This window comes from Lynx canadensis, chromosome D4, assembly GCF_007474595.2.
Source record: "Lynx canadensis isolate LIC74 chromosome D4, mLynCan4.pri.v2, whole genome shotgun sequence".
NCBI lineage: Eukaryota > Metazoa > Chordata > Mammalia > Carnivora > Felidae > Lynx > Lynx canadensis.
In genome coordinates, this window is record NC_044315.2 from 48,845,375 (window position 1) to 48,846,248 (window position 874).

An 874-nucleotide genomic window follows, 5' to 3' on the forward strand; every position below is an offset into this window, starting at 1 on the left:
GTTATTCACACTTACCACCTTTAAAATATATGGCTTTACAATGCAAATCTGAATAAAATATTAATTCATTTCTCTCTGAGTATTTTAAAGTATAAGGTCTATTTTGATCATTAAACTTTCATATGGTTTATAATTATTTACAAACATGCATTTATTTTATCTGTAAGATATCAAAGACTACTACCAGAGAGCTTATCTAGTCCATCTCCATATTACATCAAGGACTTCTAGAGGATTTAAAAAGCAGTTCATTGAAGGTTACCACGTTCCTATGGTGGTATCACTATCAGTATCCATATCCCTTGAGTTTCAGCCTCTTGTACTTTTCTACCACTTATCACTAGAGTATACCTTCACCTCCAAATAAATGGATCCTTTATTCTTCTTCTGTGTTTGGTTTTATCTCATGAAGGCTATCTTTCAGCCTGTCAATAACTATGCACAAAAATTCTTTCTCTTCTTCACCTCAGGTGTGCAAACACTAGAAGCTGAGGTGAGAGCCTGTGGTGGTGAGCACAAAGGATTATGAGAAATCAGGTGAGATTATTTCCACAGTCATTTGTTGCTCATGGTTTAGGGAACTCTGATATCATGATGGGTTCTTTGTTCTGAGGGCTGGCAAAACTTCAGAGAAGAACCAGGGCAAAGACTACAAAAACAGCTGAGGTCAGGAGAGCTGAAACAAGGCTTTAATGGATTGGGTGTCAAAGCGTCATGGTGGGTATTTTTCCAAACACTTTACAGAAGAAGCCTGATTTTGAAATTCGAGCAGTTTCTCCTTGCACTCAGGATCCTGACTGCTCAGAATTAAATCACAATAAAGATAAATGCCATGTGTTAAGTTGTCCCTGAGCTATCGGAATCAGATAAGAGG